General features: G+C 41.6%; 2 protein-coding genes across 4 annotated transcripts in view; both read right to left on the bottom strand.

Annotated features, from left to right (window-relative positions):
- The window catches only part of LOC126035287 (uncharacterized), a 546,802-nt gene that overhangs the window by 434,304 nt on the left and 90,288 nt on the right, over positions 1-22,210 (bottom strand). The gene's annotated exons all lie outside the window — the stretch shown is intronic.
- The window catches only part of LOC126035290 (ADP-ribosylation factor-like protein 15), a 278,079-nt gene that overhangs the window by 116,066 nt on the left and 139,803 nt on the right, over positions 1-22,210 (bottom strand). The window lies entirely within an intron of this gene.

Consider the following 22,210-nt stretch of genomic DNA (forward strand, 5'->3'; position numbering starts at 1 on the left):
TTATTGCGGGGCAGCAATAGCCTAACTTCTGTACTACATCTAAGTGCGCCCGAGCAGCAAGCCTTGACAGCAATTGAGCAGAAAATCACATCATCTATGTCTGGCAGATATATCCCTGATTTGCCCATAAATTTGTATGTATGTAACTCAGATAAGGAAGTTGCGGGAATTTTGGGTCAGTGGGGTGAGCAACAAAAACAAAACCCATTGGTAATACTAGAATGGATATTCTTGCCTGCTAGCATGTCAAAAACGGTAGTCACTAGAATTGAAGCTCTGGGGATGTGCATTCAAAAAGCAGGGGTAAGGGCGATACAAATTTCAGGGAGGCAAATGGACAAAATCATTTTACCTATGTCACTTGATATTGTGAGTAATGCCATGACGAATAATGACTGCCTTGCAGTAGCTCTGCTGGACTTCAAGGGGGAAGTAGATAATCACTACCCCCCCCACCCATTATTTAAAACAATGTTAACAATGGAACCGCACTCTATCTGCAGCAATAAGCCGCTGGAAGCCATTACCGTTTTTACTGATGCTAGCAGCAAGACAGGTAAAGCAGGATTTGTATATTTACAGGATGGATCCTGGAAATCCAAAGTCATTCTGTCAGAGGGGTCAGTACAAGTGCTCGAGCTATTAGCCGTATGCTCTGTTTTTAAAAAATGGGATAAAACACCTGTCAACATTATTTCAGATTCTCAATATGTCGTGGGGATAGTCAAACATATGCATAGGTCCCTACTAAAAACTGTAAACAATAAGCAGCTGTTTATGACACTTTTAAAATTATGGATGTTACTAGAAGAACGGACAGACTTATTTTTTATCGATCATGTTCGTAGCCATACAACGCTGCCGGGATTCATTGTGGAAGGTAATGCGCGCGCGGATCAACTGGTAGTAGCCAATGCAAACATCTATTTTAATACACCCAAACCTGATTTCTTTGGACAAGCTCTGCTATCCCATAAATTTTATCATCAGTCGGCAAAAGCGCTGAGTAAACAATTTAATCTTCCATTGCAGCAAACCAGAGCTATTCTTGCTGCTTGCCCAGACTGTGCGAATATTCCAAACTTACAACCACAAGGGGTGAACCCCCGGGGATTATCACCATTGCAAATTTGGCAAACAGATGTTACGGAATATCCCAGTTTTGGGAGATATAAATTTATTCATGTATCTATTGACACATATTCGAACCTTATGTGGGCTACTGTTCATATATCAACCAATGCTAAAGCCGTAATTAAGCACCTTTTGGCAGCATTTGCCGCCATGGGAGTGCCAACAGAAATTAAAACAGACAATGGCCCGGGATATCGCTCACAGTCATTAGAAACATTTTTACAGATGTGGGGGGTAGCTCATAATTTTGGCGTACCCCACAATTCCACTGGTCAAGCTATTGTTGAACGTGCACATCGGACCTTAAAGGATCGTTTAAACATTTTAAAAACGGGGGAAGATATGCGGCACTGTACTACCCAAGAGTTAATAAGCAAAGCACTGTATGTTTTGAATTGGCTACAGCCACGTGGTACTGAGGATCAGATCCCAACTAATAGGCATATGTGTGGGAACAAAAATGTTGATAAAAATCAGCCGCAAGTTTCAGTATTCAATCCGGTTTTACAGCAGTGGCAAGGACCTTGTAAATTATTTACGTGGGGAAGAGGGTATGCTTGTGTTTCCACAGGTAATGAACAACCCCATTGGATACCGGCGAAATGGGTCAAGCCGTGGATTGAGCGACCAGATGCCACAGACAACTCAGAAGAGCAAGAGGCAGCGGAGACGTCAGCAGGTCCTGAAGCCCTAGATAGACCGACTAGACAAATCACGACGGAGACCGGCAGTCAATGTGGAGATTAAGAATGCGTGTAAAAAACATGGAGTATGATATCGTTTTTGGATATGTATTTTAGTGCGAGTGGGTAGAAAAGAGAGTAAATCATCAAAAAAAAAAAAAAAAAAATTTTTTTTTAACCACTGTAACAGACATTCAACTAATCATAATCAACTAACCTACTAACCTATAACTAATTGTATAGAGGATAAGCTGTTTAGAATAAGTGCTGTAGAGAATAAGTAAATATATATATAGTTTAATGTTAATCAGTCCTCGGCGAAACATTACTCACAGAAGCCGAGTGTGGAAGTAGTTTTACAATACCTGATATGTAGTCATTCATTAAAAAAACAAACAAAAAAAAAACAAACAAAAAAAAAACCAAAAAACAAAAAAATTTTTGCTAAACAGTTAGTTAAAACTGAAATTAGAAGTAAGGTCATAGACTCAGTTAACAATCTAGAAATAGGGTGATGGGAGAGTCCATTTTTCATTAATAACCTCGGGGCGAGATTATGCTTATGTTTTCACAGGTGCCAGCCCCTGATGGACTTCCGTTTGATTTATGCGACCATCATCACCTGAAGCATCATAGATGGTGCGGCAATACGAATTCCACCTCAGCCAAAAACTAATGCGTAGGTCATCTTAGCTAACGTAACAGATTAAAATTCTCAGTGCATTACGGCCGCATCACAAAGCCCATGAACGAATTGATAAGATAACTATGACTTGTGCAGTGCGCCTGGCCAGCGAGTGCATGCGTCATAGGTTTTCAATTGAGGTGGCTTTTGGCACACGCTGGCCACGTGTGCTAAAATCCATTCCTCTGAATATGTATAACTACCGGGATTTTCCGAAGAGCATCAGGCTGGTGTGCAGCAAAACCATAGTTGCCTCTGTAGGGACACCCACATAAAACTGACACCTACTGATTGCTGGGCTAAGTTTGCGGAACAAGACAGCAATATGCTATTCAAAAAAAAAAAAAAAAAAAAAAAAAGCGAGAGAGGGGGAGATGTAGGGTTCAGTTATATGGAAGTTAGTTATTGGACCTGAAAATAGCTCATGGTCACAAGATTGTTCCAGGCGCCTTTAGAAGGCCTTGAACAGAATAAATAAGAAGATAGAAGAAGAAAGATCCCAATTAGGAAAACACAGGTGCACATTCCACGATAAAGGGAACTTGGCACAAACAACCTCAATTCAGGGGCTTATCTTGACCAATTGGACTAAGACAAGTCTTGTATGCTCTAATTAACACAACCAATTATGTCTTATGTTTGTGCGCGTGGACAGTATCGATGTAACCAATCACCACTTATGCTTGTGCGCGTGGACCGTACCGATGTAACCAATCACCGCTTATGCTTGTGCGTGTGGACACCAAGTGCTTGCATGTAGTAGCCAAAGTCTCTCAACAACTTAGAGAATTGTATAAAAATGATTAGCTAAGCTCAATAAACTGGCGACTTTAATCATCACATTGGTGTTCCGTCGTCCGGGCCCCGCACGGATTAATCCCTAAACCCTACAGTAGGAGAGATGGTGGGTGGTGTTGGATTGTTGCATTCTGCCTCTGGAGTTTGCAGCTGGTATATTTGGTGCAACCCACGCCCTTGGTCTGCAGGTTGAAGATGTTGTTCTTGAGGAAATTGCTGGGCACCAGTTCAAGTATCATCACTGTTGCACTTGGCTCAGTTTCAAAGTCCATCCTTCAGTCATCTGGGTAATTCTTACTGTAATACCCTTGATATGGCATATGGACACTATAGATACAATGACATGCATTGGCAGGTTATTTAGCAGTTAACATCATACAGCCTAATTCACTGGCTATTCTCTCCCAAAATCAAATCTCCCTGAGGTACACATCGAACTTCCCCATCCTTCTGCATCACCCACCAAGTGCACTCATGTCCTTGAGCAAAAGCAATCCCACTAATGGGTTTGTCTCTGCTTGAGGGAGGACTAACCCAGACTGTCTTTCCTAACATACTCCTCATGAGCACTACAGGGACTTTATCTCCTTCTACAGTATGTGGAAGCCTTGGTTGGGCAGGGCCAGCCCGATTGGCAGATCCTCTAGTATTAACTAACCAGGTGGCTTCTGCTAAATGTGTATCCCAATGTTTGAAGGTCCCGCCCCCACATCGCTCTCAATGTAGTCTTTAACAGTCCATTGTACTGTTTGATTTTTCAGGAGGCTGGTGCATGATAGGGGATATGATATAACCACTCAATGCCAAGATCTTTGGCCCCGATGTCTATGAGGTTATTTTGGAAGTGAGTCCCATTGTCCAACTCGATTGTCTCTGGAGTGCAGTGTCACCACAAGACTTGCTTTTCAAGGCCCAGGATAGTGTTCTGGGCAGTGGCATGGGACACAGGGTATGTTTCCAGCCATCCAGTGGTTGCTTCCACCATTGTAAGCACATGGCACTTGCCTTGGCGTGTTCGTGGGAGTGCGATATAGTCAATCTGCCAGGCCTCCCACTGTTTATATTTCAGCCATCACCCTCCATGCGACAGGGGCTTTAACCGCTTGGCTTACTTAATTGCAGCACGTTTCACATTCATGGATGACCTGTGCAATAGTGTCCATGGTCAAGTCCACCCCTCGATCACAAGCCCATCTATATGTTGCATCTCTTCCCTGATGGCCTGAAGTATCATGGGCCCACAGAGCCATAAATAGCTCACCCTTATGTTGCCAGTCCAGATCCACCTGAGACACTTCAATCTTGGCAGCCTGATCCACCTGTTGGTTGTTTTGATGTTCTTCAGTGGCCCGACCTTTGGGTACATGAGCATCTACGTGACGTACTTTTACAACCAGATTGTCTAGCCAGGATGCAATATCTTGCCACAGTGCGGCAGCCCAGATGGGTTTACCTCTGCGCTGCCAGTTGCTCTTCTTCCATTGCTGTAGCCACCCCCACAGGGCATTTGCCACCATCCATGGGTCAGTATAGAGATAGAGCACTGGCCACTTTTCTCTTTCAGCAATGTCTAACGCTAGCTGGATGGCTTTCACCTCTGCAAACTGACTCGATTCACCTTCTCCTTTCTGCGACTTGTCGTATAGGACTCCATACAGCAGCTTTCCACCTCCAATGTGTTCCCACAATGCGACAGTACCCATCAGTGGACAGGGCATATTGCCTCTCATTTTCTGACAGTTTATTATACAGCGGGGCCTCTTCAGCCCGTGTCACCTCCTCCTCTGGTGACATTCCAAAATCTTTGCCTTCTGGCCAGTCCGTGATCACTTCTAACATTCCTGGGCGACTGGGGTTTCCTATGCGAGCTCGTTGTGTGATCACTGTGTCCCACTTACTCCACGTGGCATCAGTCACATGATGTGTAGAGGAGACCCTCCGTTTGAACATCCAGCCCAGCACTGGCAGTTGGGGTGCTAAGAGGAGCTGTGTTTCAGTACCAACCACTTCTGAGGCAGCTCGAACTCCTTCATATGCTGCCAAGATCTCTTTTTCAGTTGGAGTATAGCGAGCCTCGGATCCTCTGTATCCCCGACTCCAAAACCCCAGGGGTCGGCCTCGGGTCTCCCCAGGTGCTTTCTGCCAGATACTCCAGGTAGGGCCATTCTCTACAGCTGCTGTGTAGAGCACATTTTAATATCTTGTCCTCTCCCGACTGGTCCAAGAGCTACTGCATGAACAATCTCCCATTTAATTTGTTCAAAGGCTTGTTGTTGTTCAGGGCCCCATTTAAAATCATTCTTCTTCCGGGTCACTTGATAAAGAGGGCTTACAATCAAACTGTAATTTGGAATATGCATTCTCCAAAAGCCCACGACACATAAGGCGGCCTGTATGTCCTTTTTATTAGTCAGTGGGGACATAGCTGCTATTTTGTTGATCACATCCATGGGGATCTGACGATGCCCGTCTTGCCATTTTATTCCTAAAAACTGGATCTCCTGTGTAGGTGCCTTGAACTTACTTTCTTTTATGGCAAAACCAGCCTTCAAAAGGATTTGGATTATTTTCTTCCCTTTGTCAAAAACTTCTTCTGCCATGTTGCCCCATACAATGATGTCATCAATGTACTGCAGGTGTTCTGGAGCTTCACCTTTTTCTAGTGCAGCCTGGATAAGTCCATGGCAAACGGTGGAGATGTGTTTCCACCCCTGGGGCAGTCGATTCCAGGTGTACTGGATGCCCCTTCAAGTGAAAGCAAATTGTGGTCTGTACTCCTCTGCCAAAGGAATGGAGAAAAATGTATTAGCAATGTCAATTTTGGCATACCACTTGGCTGCCTTTGATTCCAGTTCGTATTGAGGTTCTAGCATATCTGGAAGTGCAGCACTCAGTGGCAGCATGACTTCATTCATCCCATGATAATCTACTGTTAGTCTCCACTCTGCATTATATTTCCGCACTGGCCATATGGGACTATTAAAGGGTGAGTGAGTTTTGCTGATCACTCCTTGGCTCTCCAATTGGCAAATCAGCTTATGGATGGGAATAAGGGACTCTCGGTTGGTACGATATTACTGCTGGTGCACCACTGTGGTAGCAATTGGCACTTGTTCTTCAACCCTCAGCAACGCCACAATCGAAGGGTCCTCAGAGAGGCCGGACAAGGTGGACAGCTGTTTAATTTCTTCCGTCTCCAGTGCAGCTATACCAAAGGCCCAACGGTACCCTTTTGGGTCCTTGAAATACCCCCTCCTGAGACAGTCTATGCCAAGGATGCACGGGGCCTCTGGGCCAGTTGCAATGGGGTGTTTATGCCACTCATTCCCGGTTAGACTCATTTCAGCTTCCAATGCGGTTAGCTCTTGGGATCCCCCTGTCACACCAGAGATACAGATGGGTTCTGCCCCTTTATAACTAGATGGCATTAGGGTACATTGTGCACCAGTGTCCACTAGAGCCTTATATTCCTGTGGGTCTGATGTGCCAGGCCATCGAATCCACACTGTCCAGTAGACTCGGTTGTCCCTCTCCTCCACCTGGCTGGAGGCAGGGCCCCTCTAATCCTGGTTAGAATATCCCTTACTCACTTTCTGCACACGTGAATCAGAAGTCCCTTCAAGGGGATCAGAAATGAGATCAGCCCATCTACTGCGTCTGGGGGACTGCTCACGGGAAACTGGAGCAGCAGTTTTCCAAGAAGAATTCTCTTTCCTGGTTTCTTTTTCTCGCAACTCCTGTACCCGTGCATCCAAGACTGAGGTAGGTTTTCCATCCCACTTCCTCATGTCCTCTCCATGGCCACGCAGGTAAAACCACAGGTTAGCCCATCATGTGTACTTTCTCTCTCCTCTCTCTTGGGCAGAGGAACGCTTACTCCCAATAACTGCGATGCAGTCCTGTGCAGGTGAGGAGGAGGACAGATCCACTTTGAATTGCTGGAACTCTCGGGACAATTCCTCTACAGCTGAGACACAGGCCCATAGGGAGGAAGAGAGACTTCCTTCGTATTGCCGGAGTTGGACAGCCAATTCATCCACCATTTGTCCATAGCCTTCTCTCCAGGACATCACTGCCAATGAGTTGGCATAGGTTGGTGGTGCACTTCGTAGAAACTTCCGCCACATGGGTTGTGTGCATTGGACCTCATCTGGATCTGTGGGTGACTGCGCATTTTCTGGATCATTATAAATCACCTCCAGCACGGCTAATTCCCTCAGGTACTGGATACCTCTCTCCATGGTGGTCCACTTGCCTTGGTGACATGTAACTTCATCCCTGAAGGGGTACCTTTCCTTTACACCTAACAGAAGTCGCCTCCAGAGGCTGAGGACTTGTGTTTTTCTCCCAATCACCTTGTCTATGCCCCCTTCCCTAGACAGAGATCCCAGCTGCTTGGCTTCCTTACCCTCTAATTCCAAATTACTGGCCCCATTATGCCAGCATCAGAGCAGCCAGGTAACAATGTGCTCACCTGGGTGGCAGCCAAAATCTTTCCGCATGTTACACAACTCACTCATGGATAGGGATCAGGTAATTATTTCAGGTTCTGCCTCTTCCTCCTGTTCTCGCGATGACCCTGGTTCATCTTCATCTCTCACTAAGCACACTGATTTCTTTGTGTGTTTCTTCTTCTATATAAGGGAGACTGATACTGGCACAGGTTAGTTATCTGGTTTAGCTGCAGTTCCTGTTGCCGGGGTTGGGGTAGCCACAGTGCCTTTACTCTGTTTTTCCTCTCTTCCTCCTGTGGCTGCTGCCTAATATCAAGCAGTGTTTGGTAGATACTGGCTAGGGCCAGTACAAGTGCAGTAAGTTGTGCTTCTCTGGAATAGCAACAGCATTTTCCTTTCAAATATTCTACCACTTCATGAGGGTTCTGTAGTTGTTCGGGAGTGACCTTCCAAGGCACTGGAGGTGAGAAGTTCTCTAGGTACCTGCCCATATCCTCCCACATGCCGTGCCACCCATGAATATCCAGCTTTGGGGCAGATCTCTGGGTGGTCCTCTTAAAGAGCCTTTTTGTAGCCCTAAACAAGACCTGAAACATACTCAGGAAACATAGCACTAACAGCATGCTGGCTTGCGCATCCCAAGGATATTAAAAATTTTCAAAAGCTGTTGTAATTAGCCAGAAGGAGAAAAGGGAGGTGAAAGGATGGGGGGAAGTATCCCCCCCTGACTTCCCCATGGATTGGGTGTGATTACCAATAAATTCCGATAGAAGGCGCCCGAAGTATAGAAATGATATCACTGCCGCATACAGATACCAGCTTAACCTCATGACCAGTGATGTAATCAATTCATAAGTCGACATTGCCCAGTATAGCAAAATTATAATCCTGACCCCTCCCCCAGAGGTAATAAACATAACCACAGGGAATACATAGAGCATATAAGAACTTACACAATGCCACCATGTGAACAAATGAACCAACATTGTGACTAGCAACTATTTAACTAATACAAGAAATGCGTATAACAAATTTGTTTTAACATGCTCTGGCCAGATCTGTCATTATCTCAACCCTTTGGGTGCCAAAAAGGACTGTCGTGGTTTCATAGAATAGAATCCTAGCATCATAGAATCATTTCGGTTGGAAAAGACCTTCAAGATCATCGATTCTAACCATCAACCATGCCCACTAAACCAGGTCCCAAAGTACCCCGTCTGCTCGCTTTTTGAATACCTCCAGGGATGGTGACTCAACCACTTCCCTGGGCAGCCTATTCCAATGCCTGACAACCCTCTCAGTAAAGAAATTTTTTGTAATATCTAACCTAAATCTCCCTTGCCGCAACTTGAGGCCATTTCCTCTTGTCCTATCTCCAGCCACCTGACAGAAGAGACCAGCACCCACCTTACTACAATCTCCTTTCAGGTAGTTGAAGAGAGCTATATGGTCTCCCCTCAGCCTCCTCTTCTATAGACTAAACAGCCCCAGCTCCCTCAGCCACTTCTCATAAGACTTATGCTCCAGGCCCCTCACCAACTTGGTTGCCCTTCTCTGGACACACTCCAGCAACTCAATGTCTTTCCTGTAGTGAGGGGCCCAAAACTGAACACAGTACTCGAGGTGTGGCCTCAACAGTGCCGCCTACAGGGGAACAATCACCTCCCTGCTCCTGCTGGCCACACTATTTCTGACACAGGCCAGGATGCCGTTGGCCTTCTTGGCCACCTGGGCACACTGCGGGCTCATATTCAGCCATCTGTCAACCAGCACCCCCAGGTCTTTCTCTGCCAGACAGCTTTCCAGCCACTCTTCCCCAAGCCTGTAGCGCTGCATGGGGTTGTTGTGACCCAAATGCAGGACCCGGCACTTGGCCTTGTTGAACTTCATATGATTGGCCTCAGCCCATCGATCCAGCCTGTCCAGATCCCTCTGTAGAGCCTCTCTACCCTCAAGCAGATCGACCCTGCCTCCCAACTTGGTGTCATCTGCAAACTTGCTGAGGGTGCACTCAATACCCTTATCCAAATAATTGATAAAGATATTAAAGAGAACTGGCCCCAACACCGAGCCCTGAGGAACACCACTTGTGACCCACTGCCAACTGGATTTCACCCCATTCACCACAACCCTCTGGGCTCGTCTATCCAGCCAGTTTTTCACCAAGCAAAGAGTACACTTATCCAGGCCATGAGACGCCAGCTTCTCAAGGAGTATGCCATGAGAGACAGTGTCAAAGGCCTTGCTGAAGTCAAGGTAATCAACATCCACAGCCTTTCCCTCATCCACTAGGCGGGTCACCTGGTCATAGAAGGAGATCAGGTTGGTCAAGCAGGACCTGCCTTTCATGAACCCATGCTGGCTGGGTCTGATCTCCTTCTTATCCTGGTCTTGCCATGTAAGTGCTCTCAAGACAAACCATTCCATAATCTTCCCCGGTACCGAGGTCAGGCTGAACAGGCCTGTAGTTCCCCAGATCCTCCCTCCGACCCTTCTTGTAAATGGACATCACATTGGCAAGCCTCCAGTCCTCTGGGACCTCCCCTGTTGACCAGGATCGCTGATAGATGATAGAAAGTGGCTTGGCAAGCTCCTCTGCCAGTTCCCTCAGTACTCTTGGATGGATCCCATCAGGTCCCATAGATTTGTGAGTGTCCAGATGGCGTAGCAGGTCACTAACTATTTCCTCCTGGATTAAGGGGAGTATGTTCTGCTCTCTGTCCCTGCCTTCCAGCTCAGGGGGCAGAGTACCCTGAGGATAACTGGTCTCCCTATTAAAGACTGAGGCAAAGAAGGCATTAAGTACCTCAGCCTTTTCCTCATCTCTTGTGGCAATGTTCCCCTCTGTATCCAATAAAAGATAGATATGCTCCTTGGCTCTCTTTTTATTGTTAACATATTTGTAAAAACATTTTTTGTTGTCCCTTACGATAATGGCCAGATTGAGTTCTAGCTGAGCTTTTGCCTTTCTAATTTCCTCTCTGTATGATCTAACAAGATCCCTGTACTCCTCCCAAGTTATCCGCCCTTTCTTCCAGAGATGATAAACTCTCCTTTTTTTCTTGACTCCTAGCAAAAGCTCCCTGTTCAGCCAGGCTGGTCGTTTTCCTCAGCGGTTCATTTTGCGGTGCGTAGGAATAGCCTGGTCCTGAGCCTTTAATATTTCCTTCTTAAAGAATGTCCATCCTTCCTGGACCCCTTTGCCCTTCAGGACTGTCTCCCAAGGGACTCTCTCAACCAGTTTCCTGAACAGGCCAAAGTTTGCCCTCTGGAAGTCCATAGTGGTGGTTTTGCTGACTACCTTCCTTACCTCACCAAGAACTGAGAATTCTATCATTTCAAGGTCACTAAGCCCATGATGGCCTCCGACCATCACATCTCCCACCAGTCCTTCTCCGTTTGTAAACAGTAGGTCTAGCGAGGGTCCTCCCCTGGTTGGCTCACCCACCAGCTGTGTCAGGAAGTTATCTTCCACACACTCCAGGAACCTCCTACACTGCTTACTCTCTGCCGTGTGGTATTTCCAGCAGACGTCTGGAAATCTGAAGTTCCCACCACAAGAACAAGGGCACACGATTGTGAGACCACTGCCAGCCGCTTGTAGAATGTCTCATCTGTCTCTTCAACCTGGTTGGGTGGTCTATAACAGACTCCCAGCACGATATCTGCCTTGTTGGCTTTCCCGCTCATCCTTACCCATAAGCACTCCACCTTGTCATCACAGTTGTGTAGCTCTGTACAGTCAAAACACTCCCTAACATAGAGAGCCACCCCACCACCTCTTCTACCTTGCCTATCCCTTCTGAAGAGCTTGTAGCCATCCATTGCAGAACTCCAGTCATGGGACTGCACTCAATCCCCTCATCCAAATCACTGATAAAGATATTAAACAGAACGGGGCCCAACACTGAGCCCTGAGGAACACCACTTGTGACCTGCCGCCAACTGGATTTCACCCCATTCACCACAACCCTCTGGGCTCATCCAGCCAGCCAGTTTTTCACCCAGTGAAGAGTACACTTATCCAAGCCATGAGATGCCAGCTTCTCAAGGAGTATGCCATGAGAGACAGTGTCAAAAGCTTTCTCTTCAGGAAAAGCATGAGGGAGAGCAAATTGAGACAAATGTTTTTTGGGCCCATTGTGTGCTGGTGGAAAACCTCTGTAGATCACGCCACAGACTGTGTTGTGGCAATCTGGGAGTAGAATCGAATCTTTTGCTCCCCATAAGTATTTTCTATGGTCTGGAAAAGCATTTTGCTACTTAAGTTTAGAATTTGTTTCTGTGCCTGTGAGTTGATCATAGAGGACTATGCTTGGCATTTGCTATAGGTCATCTTAGAAAACTTCTTTTACAATAATGTTGGAAGAAGGCAAGAGCAAGAGTTCATCTTTTCATCAACCTTAATAAAATTAAAACTAATGAAAATGAAGTCTTTCTAATCTTAGAGTATTTCCCAATGTATTTTATAAACTGTTTATATTTTGTTCCTTACTGAATTTTATTACACTATGTCATTCTTTCTTGGTCCTTGGCAACTGCAGCATTGTCCCAGTAACATGCATCCAGAACGCTAATGCAAAGACAATCCTTTCCGTATCCTGGCACTCGAAACACATTCTTGTTGTGTAAAGTCTCACATGTATACCATCATCTCCACATCCAGAGCTGCATGATTCTTTCCCTTTCATAATCTTAGGACTTTTATGCTCAGAAATTGGCAGAAAAGACACTGTTATCCCAATAGGGAAGGGCTCTGCCTCAAAAGTGTTGCAAGGCACCAAAAGCATCCCATACCCAAGCTGAAGTCTGAGCATACACATGTTCCCAGCAAGCTATTTGAGTTGTTGGTAATTATAGACTCAGTTACTTCACAGTGTGGGTAGTGCTGATGTAGCTGAAAATTTCAGGCATATAATTAAATTCCAACTTTAACTACCTATATGGATATGAAATGGATAGCTTTTCTCCTATTCAGTTACTCTTGAACCTCCCTTCTGGCATGACCAATGAAGATGCTCATCATGATCTCCCATGCAGTATGAGAATCTAATTCCTGCAGAAGGGACTGAGCCCAGAAATTAATTTCATATGCTGCATGCCAACTCTAATGTAATGATGACTATGTGATCACAATTAACTTGATTTTTTTTTAAATTTAATTCTGTTACATTGAATACCAAATATAAATGATATAGAAAAAGTATGCAAAATTATCAGAGAGCCTCTTGCCTTGGTAAATAAAAGGTCCACAATATATTTAACTTCCCTTCAATCAGTAAACTTATTTTAATACTAAAAGACATTCTGATACTTTCTCTTATAAAAAAAAAAAAGGATATGTCCTCATCTTTAAAAAAGCAGCAGCTTGTATTCTTGCACTTGGGAATTCATTCTAATAAATATAAGAAAGATGTCTGAAAGGAAAACACATCCTAAATCACTTATACAATAGCAGAGTTTTCACAAACTTGATCCAATGCATCACTAAATACTTTTCCATTCTTTTTCATCTGATCCTGAGGCCTTTTTCATAAAAATTGTAGCGTTGTATTTGGAAAGCAGTTATACAGCCACTTGTTTGTTCAATTTGAAATAGTTATTTATTCTGAAAGAAATCTCTTGCTTATGCAAAATGTCTCAAACAATAATTAAATTTTTGAGCACTCAGGAATTCCTCTGAACAGCAATTTCACAGACACAGAGACCCAAAAGGATCATTATGATCATGTAGTCAGATCTGTATCCAACAGGCCTTAGGATTTCATTTAATTATCTACTAAAGCCCAGCAACTTTTGACCAAGCAAAAAAGGTTTCAGAAAGACCTCTAAAAAGCTACCCTCTTCTCAGCTCCAGAAGTCTTTAATGAATACTACATAAGCATTCGTAAGTATACAAATATTTGTGAAAAACATTTATTAAAAGATGAATACAGATTTTTTTATCTGAACGCATTTGAAAGTTTCTCTTATTACTTTGCTTTTTATTTATACAGACTATGCTCTGACTTCACAGTCACTATGGTCAGTTCTGCAAGTGCAACTCCTCTTTGAATGACATTTTCTTTTGTCCTGGCTAGGAAGACAATAAGGACATTTACTTTTCAAAGAAAATAGTGAAAATAAATGCTTCTTTCATACCTCTCTCCCAACCCCAGAAAAAGTACTTTAACATCTACTCCAGAACCCTCATTGTTAAGGAATAGGGGAAAATTATTTCCCAGGTTTTCCTGTATAACCTTCCTCTACTGAGGTTCACTCTAGTGGGATCAGCAAAAAAGGTGAATGAGAAAGGTGGCAGGAGGAAAGGTCCAAGTCCCACTGGGTTTATATATGATGGGTCTGAGTTCCACATCACTGTTTTTCTGCACCAGTACCACTTCCACTCTCACCTTCCTCCCGCCCCTTGTTTGTGCCTGTACACTAACTTATCCAATTGTCTTGTGAGCCGAGTCTGTTTGAAAATAAGACCAGGAAGGAGAGGAGCAGCAAGTAATTTTTAAGCCCAAACCAGTTCATCACATGGCCACACAGTCAGACTGTCACACCTGAAGGATGGATAGGCAAAGAGGCCAGCAAGCAAGTCAATATTACTGACAAAAGAAACAAAGTACACCCATCTATACATACACAAAACAACCAGTTGCAGACATAAACAGTGCTTTAAAAATCAAGTTACTGATGCTGAAAAACTATACACAGCGACACCCTTCAAAATCTACTCCAAAACATGCAACTTTTTTGGCAGACCTGTACTTTGCACTGTTAGCTGCAAGCACTACTCAAGAGGTTTACTTTTCTAGGGAGAGTTAGATATCATGAAACTGGTGTATGAGGATAGTACTTCTAACTCCTATGTCTTAGCTACTCTACTCCTGTTCTTCAGTTCCCTGTACATTGTGCAATAAGTGTACATTTGCAGGTGTGCTCAAGCATTTTTATATCTTTAGGAGGGTCATTCCAACTCAAAGTTTCTAGGGGCACTCTTTCAACTCAGTTCCTTGCAAACTTATTTCTTTGTCAAGAGCAGGACTAGGAATTTATTATTCAGAGATTTATATTTCTTTGTTAAATTGGACACATAAATTGGTACAGCACAGTTATTTGTAAGCTGTATTATTCACCTAAAAATTATCAACAATTCCAATTCATCTTCTGATCTAATAAAAATATATTGGGGATTTTATCTGTCATGGTTTTGTTTATTTTAAAACAGTAATCGAAACAGAAATCCATGTAAAGGAAAGAGTATGCTTACTATTTGGATTCTTCATGTCACCTTTTTATAAAGAGATTTTTTAAAATAAGTAGAGCCATTCTAGATAGATTTATTTATAAATCCTTAAAAAGACTTTACAATTCCTTTACAGATCATCTTAATTTCTTTTTTGCTCATCGTTATTTCCTCCCATGCCAGTGACTCAAAGAGAAGAGACAAATCCAGCTTCTTCCAAGATATGCAGTTTCTCATTTTAATTTCTTTTTATGGTCACTTGCATTTTGCAGCAATAAATATTTACTACTGTGGTGGGTTGACCCTGGCTGGATGCCAGGTGCCTACCAAAGCCGCTCTATCGCTCCCCCTCCTCAGCTGGACAGGGGAGAGAAAATATAACAAAAGGCTCGTGGGTCAAGATAAGAACAGTTTAATAAAGTGATAGCAAAGGTTGCGTGCGAAAGCAAAGAAAAAACAAATGATGTTATTCTCTACTTCCCATCAGCAGGCGATGTCTGGCCGCTTCTCGGGAAGCAGGGCTTCAGTACGCGTAGTGGTTGCTCCGGAAGACAAAATGCCCCCCCTTCCGTCTCCCTTTACTTAGCTTTTATATCTGAGCTGACATCATATGGTATGGAATATCTGTTTGGTTAGTTTAGGTCAGCTGTCCTGGTTATGTCCCGTCCCAAGATCTTGCCCTGCCCCAGCCTGCCATTGAGGGGAGGGCGAAAATGTTGGAGAGACAGCCTTGATGCTGTGCCAGCACTGCTCAGCAGTAGCCAAAACACTGGTGTGTTATCAACACCTTTCCAGCTACTGATGCAGAGCACAGTGCTATGAGGGCTGCTATGGGGAGAATTAACTCCATCTCAGCCAGACCCAATACAACTACCCAATTTGCTATTAGTATGATCATTCTAACTATGCAAGGATTAAAGCAAACACTACCTGCTAAATATTTACATTGAACGCAGACTTGCAAGTGTATGAAATTGTTTCACTCTTCACATCCAGGTAGGACGTGGATCTACTTATAATATAAAGAGATAAAAAAACAATTTAAATAAAAATAATCTGTACTTACATTATTTTATTTTAGGATCTTTGTATATCTAAATCATCTCCCTAACAGCTCTGAAGAAATTCTTTAATCAGAAAGGGATTTCCTATGAGATGTGTAAATAGGAGTTATTTCTGCATTGTTCTAAACATGGCAAAACTAATATTTCCTAATCATCAGTTTAATAATGTCCTCCTCTCCTGCAAACGTGTTCATAACAGAAGTCTGACAAATAACTCCTCTGTTCCCGCAAAGGCCACAGTTGTGAAGGAAGCAGCCAATAGTCAAAATAGCAGAGTCCAGTTCCAAAACAATCTTCAAATATCAGGGGATACACCTTGGATGAGAAGTATTTATGGTGAGGGGCTTGCAAATACCAAGGTCATTAAGGTCACTATGTTCTCAAAACAGAGTAGGAATCCATATCTTGGCTATTTGCTGTAGTAATTTGAAGATTAATCATTTCAGAAACAGTTTCTTGAGGAACCAAAAAATCTGCCCCCAATTTAACTTCCCTATAGATGTCCCTGTCAAAGCACACAGATTTGCAACAGCTGGTCTTTAAGAATTCAGATTGGTTAACTAATTTGAGAGTGTTGACCAGGGTGAGAATGGGATAGTCTGCAAAGAGCACTTCCATTTTCACTCTCTGCTTCAGGCTGTTTTTGTAGTACCTGGTGCTGGAGGCATTATCTGTTCAAAGCTGTTAGCTGAGATAGTGCACACTCTCTGAAGCTAAGCCTCCTCACATGTCACTGTTCAGCACAGTTTTTCAGATTGTTAATAATGACATCTACAATAATACTCACACGCTGATAAGTTAAAAGGGTTTCCAAAAAGAAACTATTTTCTCCTAAACTAGCAGAAGCTACAAAAGGCATGAACTATGGCAAAATAGTATGAAGACACTGATCCCCCTAACACAAAATACAAAGAAGTAATTAAGTCCTGGAATTAAGCCTGTCATATATGCAGCCAACTCAGACCATAAAGCATCAGCAGGCTCAGAAAGTGCAGTTTCTATAGCATTCTAGCTCCCTTGCATGAGTGTGGTGGGTTGACCCTGGCTGGATGCCAGGTGCCCATCAAAGCCGCTCTATCACTCCCCCTCCTCAGCTGGACAGGGGGGAGAAAATATAACAAAAGGCTCATGGGTCAAGATAAGGACAGTTTAATAAAGTGAAAGCAAAGGTCGCGCACGAAAGCAAAGAAAAAACAAATGATGTTATTCTCTACTTCCCATCAGCAGGCGATGTCTGGCCACTTCCTGGGAAGCAGGGCTTCAGTACGCATAGTGGTTGCTCTGGAAGACAAAAATGCCCCCCTTCCGTCTACCTTTACTTAGCTTTTATATCTGAGCTGACGTCATATGGTATGGAATATCTGTTTGGTTAGTTTAGGTCAGCTGTCCTGGTTATGTCCCCTCCCAAGATCTTGCCCTGCCCCAGCCTGCCATTGAGGGGAGGGCAAAAATGCTGGAGAGACAGCCTTGATGCTGTGCCAGAACTGCTCAACAGTAGCCAAAACACTGGTGTGTTATCAACACCTTTCTAGCTACTGATACAGAGCACACTACGAGGGCTGCTATGGGGAGAATTAACTCCATCTCAGCCAGACCCAATAAAATGAGTAAGGGCCTCTGCAGATGCTGACAAACCTGGACATTCTCCTGCAATGGTTATTTAGCTTTAAGACACTTAAGGCATCAAGATGACATTGTTTATCTACAAAATTTTTTCCAGACATAAAAAAAAAACCCAGAGAAGAAACCAGCAGGGTAACAGATATTAGCCCTCACATCACTCAGGTGGCTCTTTTCATAAGGAGGGTCACCCTCCACTTTTCTGCTAGCAGAAAACCACAATTCAAAACCCAGATGCCTTTAAAATACTCGCAAATAGATAAATACATCACAACCTATGTAAACATGGGATCAACCTTTCACATTTGCTTTTGAAAATATTGTTTGTAATTCAAAGATATTTTTAATCTTGCTCTATCGAAGAAAAAAGGAAAATGGGAAAGACTTTCCTCTGGACTTTCACACACCGCAACTTTAAAGTAAGATCTTGTATGCAAGAGGAAAAAAAAGCACTTGTGATCAGCTCACTACATAATCTTTTCACCTTTTTTTCCCCTGACAACAATATTTAAAAAGATAATATAATCTTAAAATAGACTGAGAGGACTTCTGATTCAGTCTACTAGTAAGTCTATATTAAAAAGTTCTAGCATTTTTTAAAAAGGGAATTTAGAATATATCTTGAATGATTTCCCCTGGTACTAGTGGTCACCAATTTATATCTATGAAAGAAATGTATTAATTGCCTGCACTTTTGGATAACTAAAAGAAACCCCCCCAAAAGGTTATACACTATGAATGCCTTCACATATATGATCTTAGAACAGAATAGTTCAGTTGGAAGGGACCTACAACAATCATCTAGTCCAACTGCAATCTTGAAAACAGCCTTAAATATAAAAAAAAACAACCCCAAAGAAACTCCCCAAAATCAACACCCCGCCACCCAAACATGTAACTGCTTCACCATCGAACTGGCAAAGCTCCATGGTTCGATTGGGTTTCTACTTTGGCCAGTCCTACATGGCTTCCAGAAGTCCTCAACAGACTCAGATGAGTGTTTGTTCAGCACAGCCTGTTCCTCAAGTACAGTGGCTATGGACAACTTCCAACCCATCTTACCTGCGACTCCTAAATATTGCTCTGACTTGGGAGGAAAGCAACTCTCAGTTTGCATACTGGTTCAAATCACAGGAATCCACTGCAACATCCAGCTTCTGATATTATTAAACATAGTAATATAGATTCCAAAATAAAAATCAACAAGTTGGTAATCATAGTCATGCTGCTGCTGTTCCCTTGCAAAGCAATTTACAGTGCTCTTAACACCATAAATCTCCTGTAATATTTTAAGCCTGTAACAGAAATCTGACTAATCAAAACCACTTGTTATAATCAAAAGCACCTTTGTGATGGAAAAACAGCAGCACACTCCATCAGTAAGATACTTATTAAAAAAATATAATTAGGTACACTGTTCTAGAATTGCACCCTGTATTTTGGAAACAGTGGCCAAACAAACTGATATGCCACTACTAAATCATCTTCCCATCTGCCAAGTAACTAAATTTATTTTTCATTTGTAACTATATTTACTAATTCAGGAGGTTTCCAAAACAGCAGTAAGAACTGACTTACATATGACTGATCCATTATTGTAATTTTAATCTAAAATAAGGTTATTTTGCAACATACCTATTGACTCAAATATGATTGAGTTTTACAGTGTGGTTAATATATGCAGTCTTTATTTCAACATGGCTCAGTTGAAATCACTCAGTAGCTATTTGAAAACAAATATGTGCTACTGTCACAAGAACATTAAAACAACTTACAAATATCTTTGACATGGGAAGGTGGAACAAACACCATACAAGTTGACATAACAGAAATAAGAGGCACAGTATTTAAAATGACATCTTAATTTATAGTTTCTAGAATGAAGTGTCAAATGTACTCTCTTGGTTTCATTTTAAAATTAAAAAAATATGAAACAGCCAACCAGCAACTGAACAAAGGAAAAAAGGATTACATTTACTGATTAGTATTTCAACTTAGCGTCTCCTGTAATTTTTCCTAATCACTTCAATAATATTAAGTATTTTCTCCAATCATGCCTGCAAAATGAATTAGGTTCAATTGCATTTCATAAATTAAACAAATTAAATGGATATTCTTAAAAATAGTCATCGTTTTGAATTGAACTATTCATGACATTGCTTAATAGTTACAGCATGCAGCTTCTACAATACTATAGAAACTTCTACAATACTAAGCAATGCATGGAGAAAACACATTAAAAATAAAATATAAAATTTTGAAAAACTGAAGCAACTGCACTTCCCAATAATAAATATAACTAACATCTGTTGCAGAAACTGCTTGGCACTTGTACAGTTTTGTGAAGGATTTTTGTTGTAGATAATTTTTCTATAATTCCTATTACGCACCACTCAGACATTTAATTATACTCCAAGGGGTCCTTTCATATCCATTAAAGAAAGGCAACTTGTTGTCTAAAAGAATGCATACATACTTCTAAATTTCAACTGTAATTCATTTGTCTTGTGACACATAAAAAAGTAAAGCAATAGCTATATTTAATGGACTTAGCTCTGCAAAAATGTCTAATAAAACTCAGTGCTCAACATTTTTTTAAAGCTTTAAAAATGCTCTTTTTGAAGTAATAAATGGTTCTATGATGATTCAGCATTTTATTTTCTTTCATTTCACACTTCAATAATGAGGGCAAAAACACAGCAAAGCCTTTAGGAAAGCAAGAAATTTCTATTTCAACATCGGCAGAATTGACCAAGTAAGGCTCCCACTTTGAATTCACAGCAAATACAGGACATAATTTTTTCAGGGACAAAATACCAGTAACAACTTTGTGACATTCTCCTTCATTTCTTTTTTGTAATTTTGTTTTCTACTATTCTTAAGTAAAGAATTTCAAAGACCTACACTGAGCTCGATACAAGTTTGGGTTTTTTTTAAATATGCATAAGCTGTGCGCATTTAACAAAATTCTTGTATTCAGCATTTCATACAGACTCAAAGTAGCAAGACTTGTTTGCTATGAAAATACACTGAAAGATTTTTTTTTATGAAGAGCATGCAGTAGAAACATATTTAAATGCTACTGTAAGCACATAAAGATCTATTCCTCTACTGAGATATCAAGCAATCAGTAATGATGCAGAGGGATAAGGAGAAAATGAGGGTACTGTCAATAAAAGAGAAGAAATGCTAACTCTAAATACACAAAAGATTCAGTACAGGCCCAAAAGTCTATCCACATGGGCTCAACTGCAAAATGGAGAGTTATGTCTATAATTTGGGGTAAAGCAAACTAACTGGTATATGTCACATAGCATAAAGACATTGTTCCTCTCCTGTATTCACTATTCTCATGAAACCGGAGAAGGAACGTTTCTTAAATGAGATTTATAATCAAAATCTTCAATTAACTTTAAACCCAACTTGGAGGCTTTAAAAAGGAAAAACAGTAGTAAAATAATAAAGGCTTAAAAATACTTGAATCATGTGAAAAAAGCATTTCCATTGATGGAAATTGTAATCTGCATTGCTCTATGAAAAAAGTAAAATCAAAACACCTTGGGTATATTTGGATGAATAAAATGAAACCAGTTGTGTCTCAGGACTGTCATTTTTCTAAGTGGAAGGCTTAGGAATACATGCTTTGCTTTTACACTGCACAATAAACTAGAAGAAACTTATAAACTAATATATTAAAATCTATATTACATTTCTTTTAAATATTAATTACTTCTTCCTAAATCCAATTTTAGGTGAACAAGACCTAGAACTTGTAGATTCTATCCCTGCATCATTTCAGTTTACCTTTTTATGTAACTTGATATACTAAATCCAAATTCCTTATTTCAGGGTTTTTTTTGGTTTGGTTTGGTTTTTGTTTTGGGGTTGTGTTGGTTTTTTTTTTCTTTCTTAAGCACAGATTCTTGGAGGAAAGGACCAATAATTTAATAAAACATTTTACAGTATAGCTTACATGATTCTCACTCTCTTCTTCTGATATTAAAAATGTCACTATACCCTAGTCACATTTACATTTCTCCTTAACACATAAGCTTAACATTTTATCCTCTATTTCTTTTTGCTAACTAGAGGCATAAATAGCAATAAAACAATACAGAATGTACAAAAAACTATACTGTACAAATAGCAGTTATCCTACGGATCAATACATTTTGCATTGAATTAAATTGGCATTCTTCAGAAAGATCATCTTTTTGACAAAAGCACATCTAAGAAAGCAACAATTTTAAATACAAAGCAGCAACACAGTAAGATGCTAAAACAGTTTTGAATCTGCCGTAGTAAAAAACACCACTCACGGAACAAACAGGAGATTTCACATACAATCTTTAATGGGAAGAGTCCTTTAAATGACATTTATGAACAGAATGATACAATCAAAGATTAATTTCTTCCTACAACTTTAGAAGAATAAGTGGAGCTTCTCATGAAGAATCGGTAACTTTCAGCATTTCCTCAAAGGTATGTGACATGATAGGAATGTAGGTAAGAAGAATTTTTCAGAAACTTAAGAGCAA

The sequence above is a fragment of the Accipiter gentilis genome, chromosome W (assembly GCF_929443795.1).
Source record: "Accipiter gentilis chromosome W, bAccGen1.1, whole genome shotgun sequence".
Lineage (NCBI taxonomy): Eukaryota > Metazoa > Chordata > Aves > Accipitriformes > Accipitridae > Astur > Astur gentilis.